The following is a 19,252-nucleotide window of genomic DNA, read 5'->3' on the forward strand; positions in this document are numbered from 1 at the left end:
ACACATTTGCGGCAGCATGGACTATCAGCTCGGAGACCATGCCTACGGTTACCCTTGACGCTGTATCACAGACAGGAGCGCCTGCGATGGTGTACTCAACGACGAACCCGGGTGCACGAATGACAAAACGTAATATTTTCGGATGAATCCAGGTTCTGTTTACAGCATCAAGATGGTCGCGTCTGTGTTTGGCGACATCCCAGTGAACGCACATTGTAAGCGTATATTCGTCATCTCCATACTGGCGTATCACCCGGCGTTATGGTATGGGGTGTCATTGTTTACACGTCTCGGTCACCTCTTGTTCGCATTGACGGCACTTTGAACAGTGGACGTTACATTTCAGATGTGTTACGACCCGTGGTTCTACCATTCATTCGATCGCGACGAAACCCTACATTTCAGCAAGATAATGCAGGACCGCTTGTTGCAGGTCCTGTACGGGTCTTTCTGGATACAGAAAATGTTCGACTGCTGCCCTGGCCAGCACATTCTCCGGATTTCTCACCAACTCAAAACGTCTGGTCAATGGTGGCCGAGCAACTGGCTCGTCACAATACGCCAGTCACTACTGTTGATGAACTGTGGTATCGTGTAGAAGCTGTTTGGGCAGCTGCACCTATAAAACGCCATCAAAGCTCTGTTTGAGTCACTGCCCAGGCGTATCAAGGCCGTTATTACGGCCAGAGGTGGTTGTTATGGGTACTGATTTCTCAGCAACTATGCATCCAAATTGCGTGGAAATGTAATCACATGTCAGTTCTGGTATAATATATTAATGGCCAGTGGCGTACTTCACACACTGGTGGTTCCCCGCCTGTAGACAGAGCTTTGTGGCTTATTTCCTCAGTCGCTTCATGGAGTAGTATGATCGTCCGCAATGGCCACGTGCAGCCTGTGCTAACGCATTTGAGATCCTAACAACGACCCACACGAGACAGCTTGGTGATGGGGACGCAGTTTCCTTCAGAAGTGTAGTGCGACAAACCACGAAGCTACTGCACGAAGAGATTTCTAGAATCAAGAATAATCGCTTGATTACGATGAACTTTGCTTAATTTACATGTTCACTCAAAATTGATGAGTTCTTAGGAGAAGCTGTGAAAAAATTAGTCTTTACCATGGGGTTTAAAAATAGCTACTTTTTCAGAGCGAGATATAAGATATCGTCTAAAATACATTTTCAATTGTGAAACAGAAATATGTACAAAGCAATAAACAATTACGTCTTTTAGCTTTAGCCATTTTGCACGAACATGGGCTCTGCTATGTTAAGAATATCTTAAAACATACCACAACTTAAATTAAGGTATCTTGTGGAGTAAAGCATGCTATTTCTAATGAACGTTAGTCTTTATGAGATGGATGAGCTGAAAGTTGCCTAAATAGCAAGGAAATATTTTCTGGAGCAGAATTTCCCTCTGACTAATTCAAGAGACATTAAATTTGCCAGTCCCACAAAGTAACTGGCAGAGAAATATTTCCCGAAAGGTAAGATGAAATTTGAAACTTCCTGCAGATTAAAACTGTGTGCTGGACCGAGACTCGAACTCGGGACCTTTGCCTTTCGCGGCCAAGTGCTCTACCAACTGAGCTGCCCTAGCACGACTCACGCCCCGTCGTCACAGCTTCAATTCCGCCAGTACCTCGTCTCCTACTTTACAAACTTCACAGAAGCTCTTCTGCGAACCTTGCAGAACAAGCACTCCTGGAAGAAAGGATATTTTTCTGTGAAGTTTGGAAGGTAGGAGACGAGGTATTGGCAGACCTGAAGCTGTGGGAGCGGGTCGTGAGTCGTGCTTGGGTAGCTCAGGTGGTACAGCACTTGCCCGCAAAAGGCAAAAGTCTCGAGTTTCAGTTGTAAGTAGACTGTATAGGTTTTTTTTATTGGTAACGCCACATAGCGCTCTGTATGAAAATCACTGGCTGTGCTGTGTGCAGTCAGTGGCTGGTTGGCATTGTTGTAATACTCGCCATTGTAGCGTTGGGCAGCTGGATGTTAACAGCGCGTAGCGTTGCGCAGTTGGAGGTGAGCCGCCAGCAGTGGTGGATGTGGGGAGAGAAATGGAGGAGATTTGAAATTTGTAAGACTTGGTGGCATATACATTATGATTATTAAGGTAAATACATTGTTTGTTCTCTATTAAAATCTTTCATTTCCTAACTATGCCTATCAGTAGTTAGTGCCTTCAGTAGTTTGAATCTTTTATTTAGCTGGCAGTAGTGGCGCTCGCTGTATTGCAGTAGTTCGAGTAACGAAGATTTTTGGTGAGGTAAGTGATTTGTGAAAGGTACAGGTTAATGTTAGTCAGGGCCATTCCTTTGTAGGGATTTCTGAAAGTCAGATTGCGTTGCGCTAAAAAATATTGTGTGTCAGTTTAAGCACAGTCTTGTATAATTGTTATAAGGGGACGTTTCAGAGTCTAAGTCTGGCACACAGTTTTAATCTGCCAGGAAGTTTCGTATCAGCGCACACTCCGCTTCAAAGTGAAAATCTCATTCTGGGAGATGAAAGTTTTTGACGAGCTTGAATGTCCCTTGTGCGGTGAATACTACATAAAACGCTTCAAACGTTTATATCTTGTAATAACTGAATTACTATGTTGGTGTACTAACTCCAAGGCATGTAACGCAGCTATTCACAGAGTCTCAGCACCTTAAAAATGAAAAAAATTTGCATCATCGCTGCATAGTTTCTAAAGCCTTATGTCGGGGGTCTCACGAAGACCAAGTACGGAATACTGAGTGCTTTGAATTTTCAGAATTACCTGAAACACGTATTGGCATCAATATACCACATTTGACGTGAATATCCGATAAGTAGACCAAGATCACTAGTTAACTCTATATAGAATGACAGCACAGGATGATTTTTTTTCGTGTTGACTTACTAGGAACAATAAAAACTTTAATTTCTCTTCATTCCTTGTTGTTTCCAGAACTCATTCTTCTCCCCATGTTCCTTTCCTTCCCTCCGTCCACATTCTTCCCAATCGTTTATTTATTCCGCACTGAAAGAACTCTAAATTTTGTGTTTATTTTTTTTTACAAAAATTCTGTCTGTTATTTCCGATTTTCTGTTGTATCTTTCTAGTTCTTTCCCTATTTCTGTAATACAAGCAACTGTCGGTTCTCTTCTTCCAGAATTGCATGAATATTAATTTCGTGTGCCTTTTCTTACTCATTCGCTACAGGTGTCCAAGAAAAGATTAATCTTCCTTTAGCCACCACTTGTGATACTTTCTCTAATTTTTTGTAGTTATCTTCATTATTTCTCATTTTCCAGCCAAGCGTAGTTTGTATTATACTCCGAACCGAGCGAGGTGGCGCAGTGGTTAGCACACTGGACTCGCATTCGGGAGGACGACGGTTCAATCCCGTCTCCGGCCATCCTGATTTAGGTTTTCCGTGATTTCCCTAAATCGTTTCAGGCAAATGCCGGAATGGTTCCTTTGAAAGGGCACGGCCGATTTCCTTCCCAATCCTTCCCTAACCCGAGCTTGCGCTCCGTCTCTAATGACCTCGTTGTCGACGGGACGTTAAACACTAACCACCACCTCTAACACTCCGTCTTTCAAGTACTTATTTTGTTCATTTTACAGATCATCCTTAAGCATTCACATCCACATAAACATTCTGATCGTACCACAGTGGTACAGTGTTGCAGTTTTGTTTTCCTAGATATGCATTTATTGTTGTAAATACTCTCTGTCAAACCATATACTCTCTCCATTCTATTGACTCTTACATCTACTGAATATTTTTCTAGTTCGTTCTCTTGCATAGATTCTCTGAGATGTTTAAATTTACTTATTCGCACTACTTTATCCACTAGTGTTTCTGTGAGTTTTGGTGCATCATTTGCCATTGTCATGAGTTTTGTTTTTTCAGCTGAAATTTCGAGACGAGTTCTATTTGCTATTTCCTCCAGAAGATTTATTTGTATAGCTGTGTGTGTCAGATTTTCTGAAAGTATTGCATAATCGTCTGCAAAAAGCCAGGCAGTTTACCTTAATTCCATTTGTTTTCCTTCCCAGAATTATTGGTTCAATTTTGTGGTTGTTTAGCTCTAAATTCCAGACTGTTACAATTTTTTTCTGGGACACAGTTTAACTCGAAAAGTAAGAAACCATCCTCTTGTCCAACACTAGTTTTTAGTTCAAATGACTGAGTTACTTCTACCATAAATTTAACTTCAGATAGAGTTGTTCGTTTGATTTTCGTGAATTATGTTTCTAATTGTGCTTCGAAACCAAATTCTCTAATGATTTCATCTATTGTTTCTCTGTCTACCGAATTATATTCTTGTTTGGAATTAACAAATGATACTGCTATAGGTTTTATAGTTAGCATTCTGCGGCGAATCATTGATTTTTGGTTACAAATCTGATTGTGTGGCATCTTTCCCTTCTAAAACCAACTTGATATTATCCAGACTGTTTCAACAACTCTGTGCAGGAGAATTTTTTATGCTATTTTGTATAACACTGACAGACGTGACGCTCTTCCTTAATTACTGATATTCTGTCTCCCTTTTTCTGTAGTGGGAGGATTAATGCTATTTTCCACTACTCTTGAATCTTTACAGTTTCTTAAATGTCCTCAGAAAGCTATCGTAGATAGTTTATAACCTTTCGTTCCGACCATTTCAATAATTTTGCTGTAATACTGTCTTCACCACTTGCTTTGTTGTTTATGAGTGATTTGAAGGCTCCACGAATTTCCCCCTTTGTTAGTTGGAAATCTTCGTCAAGATCTGTGGTACTTGTGTAACTTCACCGTTAGAACTGGACAGTTTAAGACCCTGTCAAAATTTTGTTAGTGTTTCTCAATTGTCTTTGTTATTTAATCCTATTTTGCCATTTTAATATTTGAAACAAATACTTGGTGCTTGATACTCTTTAAGTCCATGTTAAAGTTTGGAACAAATTTTTAATGCTCGGCTTTCTTTGTTACATAGTTTTTTTTTATTGCTACTATCCACAGAGATCTGCTACCTAGAAACGACAACAGACTGTAACTTTTGATTTTGTTTCTAAGTATTATTCGATAATATTGTTTAGTAACGATTTCTAGGGAAATAACATTTCATCTACATCTACATCTGTACTCTGAAAACCACTGTGAACTGCATGACAGAGGGTGAGTCCCATTGTTCCAATTATTACAAGTCTTTACCTGTTCTGTGCTATAATTAATCTAATCTTATCCTCACGATTCCTACAGGAGTGATATGTATGGGGTTGTAGTGTATTCCTAGAGTCATCATTTCAAGCTGGTTCTTGAAAGTTTGTACGAAGCAGTTCTCGGGATAGCTTACGTGTATCTCGAGGAGTTCGCCAGTTTAGTTTCTTCAAAATCTCTGCGACACTCTCCAACGGTTCAAAAAAACCTGTGGTTATTCGTTCTTCCCTTCTCTGTAAACATACAATTTTTCTTGTTAGTTGTACTTGGTATGATCCACACACACTTGAGTAGTAGTCTAAAATGGATCGTAGGAGTGATTTTTAAACAACCTCCTTCCCAGGCTGATTGCATTTGTCTTTTAATGACACTTAAGCCTGCCAGCTGCTTTACGTATGACTGAACCTATGTAACTGTTTCGTTTCACACAGCAACGAAGTGTTACACCCAGGTATTTTATATAGGAGATTACGATTTTTCATTTTGTGAAATGCACTAATTTTCCTGATAATGCCGTAATTACTATGATAAAACTATTCAGGTAAGAAAATGTAACTAAGAACTTAGAACCAAAAAAAAAAATCTGATTGGCCCTATAAATTCGTTTCCAGCCTTAACAATAACAACAGATCGGTGAGGGAGAAAGTCCGCAAATTTCTTGAGGTATGCCATACCCAGACTAAGGCACTGATTAACGATTAGATCATATTGCGATATGGTTTCTGAATGTTTGTCAAATAAGGACCATACGCGTGTTGTCACCTTCGAAACCGGGAGTGTGTAGAGAAGTAGATGTACATGGAGGTGTAGAAGAAAAGATCGCACTTGGTTCCAGTGAATGCTGAAATAAGCATTCTGTTTCATGTTCATGGCAACCTAATGTGCAGACCCGAGTCTTAATGTGAAAAACATTCCCAAGAGATCAAAGAACCATCTCCAGCTTGAAGTACTCTCTCCTCACCTTATCTTCTTTTTCTTGTGACTTTTCCCCCATCGACCAAGGGTTGGCGCGGTTATTGACAGATTTCGCACAGTTAGTTTAAGGGATAGCCATATGCTCTTCCTGCCGCCACCCTATATGTCTACCCAAAACTTTCTGCGTATAGTGTCCTCAGAGTCTTTTGCAATGGCACGCTTCAATAAATCTTCTCGGTTTAAAATGCGAGTCACTTCGAATGAAACATTCCAGCTTTCGATAGCTGTCTCCACCCTCGTCATCAGGAGACACCTGACGGCGATGGCAGAGATAGCAATCGGAAAACTTGAGTGTCTCCTGATGAAGGTGGCAGAGACACCTACCGAAAGCTCGTGTGTTTTATGTGATGTGACGTGCATTGTAAACCGAGATGATTTTACTGTTGTCTGTGTATAGCGTTATTCACACGAAAGAGAGCGAAAGTTTTCTACATGTTTGTCCTCAGACAGCTTGGCGGATTTTATGTGGGGCCAGTGCACCTCCCCGTCTTGGAAGCTGCAGTATAACACATACGGCTATCCATGCAGGTCCTCAGGCTGCGAGTTACACTTCCCGTTGGGCTATTGGCTCACTTGCATCATCTGAAAACAGGCAGCATCACAACTCGTCGGACTACGCTGCACACCCCCAGTCGGGTACCGTCCAGTTTTTGTGTTTTTTCGGCCCCTCATGACGTGCAGCTTTATGTGCTGCTGTCAGCAGTATCTTTTTGCTCCAGACGCCCTCCGCATGGCGCTCCCTTGGAAATGTTCTCTGAGATATTTGTCGAGATAAACCTACATTTACAGGCAGCACCAATACTTAGAAGTTCAAAGCATGTACCGACACTGCCACGTTTGTCTTTTCCAGGGAAACGTCTTTCCGATTGAGCTATCCAAGCACTATTCTCGACTCGCCCTCATTGCTTCACTTCTGCTAGCACCTCTTACCCTAGCATCCAAACCTCACCGAAAATCTCCTACATACTTTGCGGATCTACCACTCTTGGAAGTAAGTATGTTGTCAGAAATGCCATACAAGAAAACATTCCCAAGTTCCAGTAAACGATCTTGATTAAACTTGATGCGTGTCTATAGGAGGAAAAGTAGTGCAATACATATTCTTTTTGTTTTTGCCCAGTTTCCCTGTTAAGAGGTACAACACATCCCAAAAGATAACTTGGCATTTTAGGTTTAGAAGAAATATCTTCAGAATGATGATATATAAAAAAATGTTTTTCGTGTAAAATTGGATGTACTCGTATAATTAATGTTCTTGAAAACTTTTGTAATAAATTGAAATTTTGCAAAGTGCCTCAGCACCATTAATAAATTTTCAAACATGAAAACTTTTATACAAGGTCAATTAAATAAGCTTTCAAGCAATGTACATCCCTTTGTAACAAAGCTAGTTTATGAAACACTATTTTTGGGAAATAAACTGTGTTCCATCGGAGTAATTTCGACATACCATTCAAAATATCTAAATGTTCATTACTAATTATTTATTTTACTTATGTTTGTTTTGTGTTTAAAATCGTTATTTTACATTTTTCATTCGCAGTTTCTTATTGCTTTTTGGTTTACCATTTCACATACAAGTAGTTTGTTAACTGAAAGCGATAAGTAATCACAGAAAACAATTACAATAATGATAGTCTGTAAGAAAATACTTAAAGCATATTCTTTTACACCATACACATAAAGTGAACGAAAATTCTTCACGTAATACCCATAGACGATACAAAACAAAATTCGGCACGGTTTCGAATTATTACTTATGAACTTCTAAATATCCTGATTTGTACCAGGCATATTTTAGTACACTGGTAAACCTTCGTGAAGAGAATAGATTATCTACTAAAGACGGCAGCTTAATTTTATTTTTTCTGAAGTGCAGACTGACATCATAATCATTCGACAGAATTAGATCTAAAAATCTACTTGCAAAGTTCTTCCGACAGTTAAAGTCATATGCGTTCTATGGCTGTACCTATGCCATCGATCCCTTTGGGCTTCTTGTTCTCGGTTACAATGCTCAAACCAGTGTTTTTTTCACATTGATCACCCGCTTTTTCATAGCTTTAAAAGAAGCAAATGGTGAGCTAGGACCGAGAATTCGAGGATCTCTTTTTGAAGAACCAGATTTCCTTGTGCCATCATCAAAATCTGGTAAGCAAACGTCTGACCAGGTTAAAAGATATTTGAAAGATTTTTCATTCCCAGTGAAGGAAAAATATTTGTTTAATTGTTAAATTATTGCTGTGCTCTGTGTGAAAGAACCGTTTAGAGCATTGTACCTGATGACGAAGTTTTCTGTCTGCTGGTCTCAAAGGACTCGATGGCACAGGTACAGCCATGGGGCGTATACAGCTTTCGACTTTTGAATAACTTAGTGAGAAGGATTTCAGATCTAGTTCTGTTGAACGATTACAATGTCAATGTACACTTGAGAAGCAGTGTAACCGAGCTACATTCACTAGCACATAATCCGTTCTCTTTGTCAAGGCTTAACGGTGTACTGAAATATGCCTGATACAAATCAAGATATTTAGAGGGTCACCTGTGACAATTTGAAATCTTGCTGAATTTTGTTTTATATTGTTTTCTTTGCCATATGTAAAGAAATTTCGTTCATTTTATGTGCATAGTGTAAAAATGTTATGTTTTAAGCATTTCCTTACAGATTATCATTACTGTAAATATTTTCTATGGGAATAACGAGTTATTTATTATTTTCAATTAACAAAATACATGTATGTGAAACAGTAAGCTAAAAAACGAGAAAAGTGTTTAAAACGTAAAATAATAGTATAAAACATAAAATAAATATAAGTAAATAAATAATTTGAATAGTAATAAATGTTTAGGCAATTTAATTAGGTATTTTGAGAATACTTGAATAGCTCATTATGTACACATTATTTTAAAAAATGACATTTGAGGAACCAGCTTTATTACATAGGGTTGTATGTGGCATGAAAGCGTTTTTCATTTATATTGTGACAAAAGTTTTCATTTTTCAAAATTAACGAATTATAGTGGGGTGTCTTCCAGAATTTCTAATTACTACAAAACTTGATAATACAGTCTTTAAGAACATTAATTACATACCACATTTTATATGAAAAACATTATTTGATTGTTTCATAGATATTCCCTCTAAACTTAAAATACCAGATCACCTTTGGGTGTGTTTTACCCCTTAAAATTGATATTGGGCACAAACAAAAAAAAAATGCATTGCAGTTTTCTGCCTCCTCAAAGCACCTGCTAAGTTTCATCAACATAGTTTGTTGACACTTGGGAATGTTCCACTTGGGAATGTTCCCTTGCCAGCACACTCCGCTGCAGGGAGAAAATTCATTCCGGAAACAGTGCCGTAGCCTGAGGAGGCTAGGGCATTGTTTCCCAAATGAATTTCCTCTCTGCAGCGGAGTGTGCTGGCAACTGCTGTAAAGTCTGGAAGATAGGAGAAGGCTTGCTGGCGGAAGTGGAGTTGTAAGGGCGAGTCGTAAGTCGGGCCAATTGGAAGGCCACATGCTTGTGAAAAATGAAGCTCTCAGATTCGGATCTGGTCAGGCACAGAGTTTTGGTCCACCAGGATGTTTCAGATCAGCGCACACTCGACTGCAAAGTGAAAATCCGTTCTGGCATTCTTGATAGCTTTGCAAGCCATTGCTACTGATAAGGCACGATACTCTTATTCACTAATTGTCAGTTATGTAGTTTACAATAATGATGTAGGTTGAAATAATGAATTGAAATATATACCATCTCTGGGATTCGAAACTGGTCTCCTGTTTACTTGGCAGATGCACTGCCTGTTTGCGGTATACTGGCACTCCGGTTACCCCAGCTGCATGTACAATGCTGGTACATCTACCTCCCCAATACAAATTCCAATTCAGACCATTGCTGACCCATGCTTCTACAGCAGTCGGAGTGCCAGTGTGACAACAATGGATATCACATGTGCCAAGTACACAGAAGACTCTTGTTCGAATCCTGATGCTGGTACAAATTTTAATCCTATGCTCCAGCCTACGTCATCATAGATATAGGTGAGACACAATATGTCTCAGGTAGCGGCACGGAGTGGCCGCGAGGTTTGAGGCGCCATGTCACGGGTTGCACAGTTCCTCCCGTCGGAGTTTCGAGTTCTCCTTCGGGTATCGGTGTGTGTGTGTTGTTCTTAGCGTAAGTCAGTTTAAGTAGTTTGTAAGTCAAGGGACCAGTGACCTCAGCAGTGTGGTCCCTTAAGAAATAGCATTAATTTCAACATTTGATTCAGGTACATCAATTGTATATGGTTAAGCTGCTCTTATGGGCACAGTTCTTATGTCATCTCACCTACCTGTGAGTGGTACACTCTCGCTGTGGACACATTGGACAGTGCGCTTTGGTACATCAACACAATGTGCAACGGCCATGTCGAAGTGAATACACCGATTGCCATCAGATCACGAAAGATAAGACACTGTCAGACGTGGCCTTGGATGGATGATTGACCAAATAAACCACATACTGTCAACAATTCCCCCTTAGGCTTCACGACACAGGGAAAAGGTCAGGTGGTGGCATAAAGCACCTGATCACCAGTCTTTGCACCAATGTCCTGGATTTGACTGAAAATCTGTCTGTAGTGTCTCAGGGAGAGGGGGCTTGTTGTGCTGTTGACAGTGATATGTTCATTGGATGGAGATGTAAAGCTCGACCATCTCCTGGGTGCTCACCGAGAGATGTGGGTTGTGGCCTGGCAATTAGTTTAAACCTCTCCCCTCTCTCATCATGTGGCACATTGAAAACCTTTCCAATTTAGGTGTCTGAACCAGGATTTCGGGGTTTCCCAATCATTCATGCTATACAACTTTGCTTTATTGGCGGTGTGGTCATGCGCACGTCCAAACACAACAGCTCCTTTCTGTCAGTCCGTCAGATCTCTCCACATACTCCCATTTTACTACCCTAATTCCATACAACCAAGTGGCAAACAGGTATTCCTTCATTGCCATGACTTACATCAGCAGTGGAGTGTAGTATGGGCACCTCATAACGGCTCTGCTCTGCGTATGGCACTGCAAGCCTCTGGCAAGCTTAGGTATTTTCTTAACTCCACATCAACAGTTTCTTTTGATTCTTTTCAGTCTGTGCTCCAAGGAGTAGAGGCGGGTTTCTGAAGATCCAGCGCAAATCCGCAAGTCTCTACAACTAATTTTCAGACAACCTGGTAGTTCGTTAAAGGTGTTTCCATTTATTGTCAGACTTTTCACATTGTCTAGATTATGCACTACTACATATGTTAATAATTATTTTTATTATTGTTAATTTACCTTCTGCACCTTTTGTTAATCTACAGGATTCGACTGTTCTCCAAAATGGATATCAGCTAGTTTGGAGACTCTAACAGCAGCATAGAGATGTTGGAGTCAAGAAGTCCTTACCAGGCAGATTGAAGACGCCAAACTTCGTGCTTTCTATACTTACTTAATAGTAAACTCCTGCTCCGCAATGATTTTACACCTGATTTGACTTTTAGCAACCACACTTTCATGCCATCACGAGTGCCATTCGCACTTTGGCATTTAAGTTATCTTCATGATTAGATTATTCTTTGCATAACGATCAATGTAGCAATATATCACCTGCGAGAAGCAGGAATTACATAATTTGTTATATTACACACAAAAATTTTATGCAGGAAATTCATGACTACCCAAGAAGGCTGGAACACCTCGACATCTGAGGAGCGGAAAAGGTGTGTGCGTGTGTGTGTGTGTGTGTGTTGGGGCTTATGGGCGCTCAACATCGAGGTCATCAGCGCCCTGACACACATTAAAAGGAACGAATGTGGACAGACCTAAGAAAACTGAAGCACACACTCAAAGAAAGCAGGAAAAGAAGGAAAGTACTACATAAGAAAGTAAAACCGAAGGAAAGGGAAAACATAGCAACAAGAATGCCACACAAAATTGTCATTGGCTGGCCACTTACATAAAATATGGGTGAGCTTGTCACACAATGAGCAAATTAAAATCCTCTCCCTAAAATCTTTGTAAAAACATTTGACATGGCACAGAACTTTAAAACTTTAACCACATTCGTCCGAGTGTTGCCTAAAAGAGAAGTCAGATCCGCTGGCGAATCAGCCGCGGCCCGCTGGTCAGAAAATAAAACGCAATCCAATAAAACGTGGCGCACAGTGACCTGGACGCCGCAAGCACCACACATTGGAGGGTCCTCCCGCCGGAGCAGGAAGCCATGCGTCATAGGGCTGTGGCCTATCCGGAGCCGAGTGAGGAGAACCTCGTCCCGTCGACGGGGCTGGAAGGAAGGACACCACACACGCGTTGTGGGCTTGACTAGACGGAGCTTATTGCCAGTCACTTCCAGCCACTCATCTTCCCACCAACGCATGACTCGTGAGCTCAACAGCGAGGTGAGTGCGTGCAGAGGTACAGCACACTGAGATACTTGTGGACCGAGACACGCTTCCTCGGCTGCGAGATCTGCCCTTTCATTCCCAGCAATGCCGACATGCCCCGGAACCCAGCAGAAAGCTACAACCTTCCCCAGTCACTGTAGTCGGAGGAGGGCATCCTGGATGGTCTGGACTATTTTGTCTGCCGGATACAAACGTTGCAATGAGTGAAGGGCACTGAGTGAATCGGAACAGACAAGAAATTTAGGAGAGGAAGAATGTCTCATCTGCTCCAGTGCCCGCAAGATCGCAGACAATTCTGCATCAAAGACAGTAAAAGTCTGAGGCAGTCGGACCTTGAGGACACGATATGGAAAAACAACTGAGCAACCAACGGAATCCCCGTGTTTCGACCCATCCGTAAAAACAGCTACATAGTCGTGGTGCTCAGATAAAATGGCAGAAAATGCCGCATTAAAAACGGTGGCAGGAGTGCAATCTCTCTTGTACTGCAATAAATCTAAAATCACTCCGGGCCTCTTCAGTAACCAGGGTGGCAGGCGGATAAACCATTGATTTGGGGTTGTACAGACTTCACACCAAGCGACTCTGGCACACGGAGCACACGGATCCCAAACGGCAACGTAGCCCGGGGGCGGCGGGAAAAAAGGCGGTCCAGAGGTGGATGGGCAACAGGACGGTGAGCAGGCGAGCTGGGAGCTGCAAGAAAGTGACAAGTCTGGCGCACCAGCAGGAGCTGCCGCCGGATGGTAAGTGGCGGTTCGCCAGACTCAGCACAGAGGCTGGGTATGGGACTGGTCCGATAAGCACCCGTGGCCAGTCGAATCCCAGCATGCTGAACAACGTCAAGGATCTGCAAATAAGACGGCCTTGCTGACCCATATACTGTGCACCCAGGGAGCGGAAAAGAGGACATGCTCACAGAACGAAGGTAATATGGGCGCCAAACCGCCGAAAATGCTGAATAATTTAATAACAACGGGGACAGGCTACAACTGTGTGTTACTCGCTTCTCAACTTCTGCTACTACGTCTTCCATTCTTGAAATTCCAGTCAGGTTTCTGTACAATCTATAAGTAAGCTTCTGCTGCCTGGATTTTATCACTGCTACATTCAGCATTTGAATGACTGTAATTCAGACAACACTGTCAAAAGCATTATCAGTATCTACACACAGAGGTAAAAAGAGGTCGTGGGGTACCTCCAAATATCGTGTCGAACCTCCTCTTGACTGACGTACTGCAGCAACTCTACATGGCACGGACTCCACAAGTTGTTGGAAGTGCACAGCAGAAATATTGAGACATTTTGCTTCTATAGCCATCCGTAATTGAGAAATTGTTGCCGGTGTAAGATTTTGTGGAAGAACTGACCTCTCGATTGTGTCCCATAAACGTTCAGTAGGACTCACGTTGGGCGATCTGAGTACTTGAATCATTCACTCGAATTGTCCAAATAAGATCTTCAAACCAACAGTGATCAACTGTGGCCAGATGACAAGGCACATTATCATCCATAAAAATTACACCGTTGTTTGGGAACATGAACTCCATGAATAAACATTTGAAGTCATTTATCCGCTCAGCTGGACTACAGCACCCAGTCTACTCCATGTAAACGCAGCCCACACCATTATGCAATCATCTGCAGCTTGCACATTGCCTTGCTGACAGCAGGAGTTCGTGGCTCGGTGGGGTCTGCGCCATACTCTAACCCTACCATAAGATTTTACCAACTGAAATCGGGGCTCACCTGACAAGGCTACACTTTCCCAGTTGTCTAAGTATTTCCGAAATGGAGTGTCCCACGCATCTAGCTCCAACTACCACTCTGCATTCAAAGTCTGTTAATTCCCACTGTGGAGCCATTGTACGTCAGACACCTTTTCATATGAACCAGTTGAGTAAAAACGACACAGTTGTGTACACGATACCACCATCATTTGTATATGTGTATACCCATATTTCATGAATTTTGTCACTTCACTGTATAAATGACTAACATCTGTCTATGTTGTCACTCCAAGACAAAACTTTAAGGTTTCCAACATGCATTATGGGCCCTCATCCCATGAAGACTGCTTACCACAAAATGCTTAGTTCATCTCACTAAGTAATTAGTTCATTTTCTGCAGGGCCTCTAAGAATAATGTCGTTGAGCACCCTTAAGTCCATATCGTAGTCATAATCATCCATGACTCCAGGAAAAGCACAGGTTGGACCACGACAAGTCTGCAGCTAATTTTCCCTTTCTGTAATCTTGTTGCTGTCCTGCAACGTGTCACACGGGATGGCCATGCAGTCTTCACAGAAGTTGGAACTCCTAGCACTTCCCAACTATGTTGTTACTGCGACATATGCAGCTCAACACCTGTCATAGTGCAAATCATTTCACACCCTCAGAATTGAGTGTTCGAGTCAGTGTCCACTGTTTTGTCTCGATTCCTCCGACAGACTGGTTTCCACTCAAAAGGTTGAAAGTACGATAGTAATATGGACGCGTGAAATTGTCTCTAACTCAACCGACTGTTTTCGTTCTGTTGCTTCCACAGACTGTTTCTACTCAGAAGAGTGAATGAATAATTCAGCCACAGACTGTTTCACAGAGTGAATGAATAATTCAGCCAATACACAAAACTACAAGCGAATGAGTAGATTGATTTGCAACAATCTGTTGTTCTGTTGTTTCCGTGTTGCTATGGACTTCAATTCGAAAACTGATTTGATGCAGCTCTGCATCGTACTCTGTCCTGTGCAAGCCTCTTCATCTCCGAATAAATACTGCAGCCAACATCCTTCTGAATATGCCTACTGTATTCATCTCTTTGTCTCCCTATACGATTTTAACACCTCACACTTCCCTCCAGTACTAAATTGATGATCCTCTGATGTCTCACAATGTGTCCTACCAACCAGTCCCGTCTTCTAGTCATGTTGTGACACAATTTTCTTTTCTCTCCAGTTCTGTTCTGTACCTTCCCATTAGTTACATGTTCTACCTGTCTAATCTTCAGCATTCTTCTGTAGCATCACATTTCTAAAGCTTCTATTCTCTTCTTGTCTACACTGTTTGTGGTCATTATATGGCCATACTCCATACAAACACTATCAGAAAAGACTTCTTCACACTTAATTTTCTATTCGATATTAACAAATTTCTCTTCTTCAGGAACACTGCTAGTCTACATTTTGTATCATCTCTACTACTATTATAAGTTATTTTGCTGCCAAAACAGCAAAACATATCTATTACTTTCAGAGGCTCATTTTTTAATCTAACTCTCTCAGCATCACCCAATTTAATTCGAGTACATTCAATTATCCCTGTTTTGATTTTCTTGCTGTTCATCTTATGTCCTCCTTCCAAGACACTCTCCATTCTGTTCAACTGTTCTTCCAAGTCCCTTGCTGTCTCTGACTACTACAATATCATTGGTAAACCTCAAAGTTTATCTTTCTTCTCCATGAACTTTAATTCGTGCTCTGACTTCTTCTTTTCTTTACTTTACTGGTTACTCAATGTATAGGCTGAATAACTCTGGGGATAGGCAGTCTGACTCCCTTTTGCTTGCTTTTCGTGCTCTTCGACACTTATAACTGACGTCTGGTTACTGCACAAATTGTGAATAGCCTTTCGCTTCCTGTATTTTCCCACTGCTGCATTCAGCATTTTAAGGAGTGTATTCGAGTCAATGTCGTTAAAAGTTTGCCTATCTTTTACCTATTTTCTAAGAAAAGTTGTACGGTCAGTACTGCCTCAGGTGTACCTACATTAGTCGGCCGTGGTGGCTGAGCGGTTCTAGACGCTTCAGTCTGGAACAGCGCGACCGCTACGGTCGCAGGTTCGAACCTGCCTCGGGCATGGATGAGTGTGATGTCCTTGGGTTGTTGTTGTTGTGGTCTTCAGTCCAGAGACTGGTGTGATGCAGCTCTCCATGCTACTCTATCCTGTGCAAGCCTCTTCATCTCCCAGTACCTACTGTAGCCTACATCCTTCTGAATATGCTTAGTGTATTCATCTCTTGGTCTCCCCCTACGATTTTTACTCTCCATGCTGCCCTCCAGTACTAAATTGATGCCTCAGAACATGTCCTACCAACCGATCCCTTCTTCTAGTCAAGTTGTGCCACAAAATCGTCTTCTCCACAATTCTATTCAATACCTCGTCATTAGTTATGTGATCTACCCATCTAATCACAAGCATTCGAAAGCTTCTATTCTCTTCTTGTCTAAACTATTTATCGTCCATGTTTCACTTCCATACATGGCTACACTCCATACAAATACTTTCAGAAACGACTTCCTGACACGTAAATCAATACTCGATGTTAATTCTTCAGAAAAGCTTTCCTTGCCATTGCCAGTCTACATTTCATATCCTCTCTACTTCGACCATCATCAGTTATTTTGCTCCCCAAATAGCAAAACTCATTTAATCATACAGTAAAGCTGCATGCCCTCAGGAAAAATTACGGCTGTAGTTTCACCTTGCTTTAAGCCGTTCGCAGTACCAAAACAGCAAGGCTGTTTTGGTTAGGGTTACAGGGCCGGGTCAGTCAATCATCCAGACTGTTGCCCCTGCAACTACTGAAAAGGCTGCTGCCCCTCTTCAGGAACCACACGTTTGTCTGGCCTCTCAACAAATACCCTTCCGTTGTGGCTGCACCTACGGTATGGCTATCTGTATGGTTGAGGCATGCAAGACTCCCCACCAACAGCAAGGTCCATAGTTCATGGGGGGGGGGGGGGGTCCTTAGGTTAGTTAGGTTTAAGTAGTTCTAAGTTCTAGGGGACTGATGACCTCAGATGTTAAGTCCCATAGTGCTCAGAGCTATTTGAACCATTTGTACCTACATATCTCATGAACCCAAACTGGTCCTTCCACCACTACTAATTTCTGAGTCTTCTATTTGTAACTGGTTAATGTCCCAACTAATTCCTAATTACCATGTCTGGGTGCATGTTGCTACTATTATGAAAGCAGTTTCCACAGTACTGCTTCAGCATTGTTTTTGTGGTTGCCAAGGAGGGTTGGGAGGGGTAAGAAAGCACTGTGCTGGCGGAGGGACACGGAGCAACTGGTGGTGGGCCTACCTGTTAGCTGAGCTCCCGCCTCCTGCCGCTGCTGCAGCGGTGACATCACGGCGGCGACCGGCGCGGTTGACGCGGCAGTCGACGACGCGATGCAGAGCGCTTCGTCCTCCAGGTCCGTCATGACCCACTCGTCGGACGCGACGTTGGCAAACTGCGGCGTCACGAAGTCGACAAAGACGGTCTCGTCGTCGAAGCCGCATGCGGGCAGGATCATAGCGACGGGCGGCGGGGGGAAAGGCGCTGGCGAAGTGGCGTCTGAAGATGCCAGCAGGGCCGACGCCGAAACGCCAATCTCCGATAGGAGCGTTGTCATTGTCGGTCGTCAGGTGGGGGACAACTCAAGCGTACACACACACACTTGAAGCACTGTATCACTATAGCATTTCACTTGCACCTGACTATGCTTAAACCTTCCAAAGCTTACACTGTTACTGTTTCACATCAGTCATTCAGTTCTCAGGCGTCAGGAACACAGGTACTGCTATTCAATGGTGAACTTGTTTCACACTAGAGTTCAACTAAACACGCCGATGGTTGCATTGTTTTCCAGCTCACTGCCATAAGGCCAGATGGATTCTACATTACAATCCAATAAACATCACACTACCAGGTTAAAACCACTTACCTCTTCACTGGTCTCATTACACTCAGGAAGAAGATCACAATTGTCTTTGGATGGAACTTTATAGTAAAATATAGTGCTAGTATATTACACATTTAATTCATTTTTACCTGCCTGAAACACATAGTTACTGAGGTTTTGGCGCGATTTTTCCGGGCAGAGTATTGTGTATTTTGGACAGCCAGCGAACAAGCCCAAATGATGTTTTTCTCACTCTTTTGAAATATGAGACGTCGCTATAATGTTAAATATAACATCGTACCACATGCGTTCATTTTTGGTCCTTTTTTTAAGTGCTCCATCACATCTTGCTTGTGTTCAGCTTTAGTAACACAGGATTTCACGGGTACATTGTCATCGAAGCAGTCAGATGGGATACTGTCACACAATGTGGTTACAAGTTTCTTAAGCGGGAAGTAATGACATGGTATGAACTGTTCGAGAAATCACTTTCATATTTCGGTGAGGACGCTTCACTTGCCCGGGTATTCTGTAGGAATACGCTATTCTACTGCTCCACAGATAAGAAATAGGTCGTGGAACAGCACGTATGTGGCTGTATATTTTGATTACGGGAGTATGGTTTCCTTAATGCACCTCTGAGTGTGCCAGATTTCATGCAGTGTGCCGATACGATTTTCTACAAGTATACAAGCAACATTGGTATTCTTTCACGAACATAGCGGGTTTATAGTAAAATGGAAAATTTTTCACTCTGGATTTTATCCTCTCAACACTGTTAGGCAGTTAATTCTTTAGCACAGCTATATTTTCTAGGAAGCAGAAATATTTTATAAGAATCAGTGTTGGTGATCTAAAAAGTCCACGAAATCCAATGTTCTCAAACTTATGATTTATCATCATTTAGTTTCTTTGTAATGCACACAACTGTCTCTGTTCAAATAATCTATTCAAGAAAAACAATCGTCTCCCATCGAAGTTCAGTATGTTATGCAA

The sequence above is a fragment of the Schistocerca cancellata genome, chromosome 10 (assembly GCF_023864275.1).
Source record: "Schistocerca cancellata isolate TAMUIC-IGC-003103 chromosome 10, iqSchCanc2.1, whole genome shotgun sequence".
Classification (NCBI taxonomy): Eukaryota; Metazoa; Arthropoda; class Insecta; order Orthoptera; family Acrididae; genus Schistocerca; species Schistocerca cancellata.